This window comes from Hippocampus comes, unplaced genomic scaffold (assembly GCF_001891065.2).
Source record: "Hippocampus comes isolate QL1 unplaced genomic scaffold, H_comes_QL1_v1.1 scaffold41, whole genome shotgun sequence".
Classification (NCBI taxonomy): domain Eukaryota; kingdom Metazoa; phylum Chordata; class Actinopteri; order Syngnathiformes; family Syngnathidae; genus Hippocampus; species Hippocampus comes.
In genome coordinates, this window is record NW_017805153.1 from 4,069,954 (window position 1) to 4,070,537 (window position 584).

The window sequence follows — 584 nt, forward strand, 5'->3', positions numbered from 1 at the left end:
GCTATCAATAGCACTCTCACATTTACACATTTAATAGCACTCTCCTTAGTTTGTAAGGTGTAGGCAGGGATTACATTTAGATTTTATATGCACGTGTAAATGGTTTAAAACTTCCTTTCTTTGTAAATCTCGTTTAATTTTAAAGTGCATTACTATATTTTTCAATACCAATTACTTGTTAAAGTTTGTACAATCAGTGGGATCAGTTGCAATGCATATATGTGAATGATAAAAGTAAATTGCACATTTGTCGAAGGAAATGTAAGGTGCTTCATGAAATGTTTTGTAAAAGATATGTTCATTAAATTTCAACATTTTCCTAATGTTCTTGTGCTTCTTTATACCAAAACAAAGGAAAGACATATTGTTTTGGTTATTTATAACAAAGTATTGTATCATTTTAATGGTCCGGCCCACTTGACATCTACCGAGGCCGTATGTGGCCCACCATGTGAAATGAGTTTGACACCCCTGGTGTAGTGGTACACTCGCCTGACTTGTGTGTGGGCAGCATGAGATGCGTTCCCACTCAGTGTCAGTGAGAATTTAGATAAGATAAGATAAGATAAGAAAACCTTCAGGGC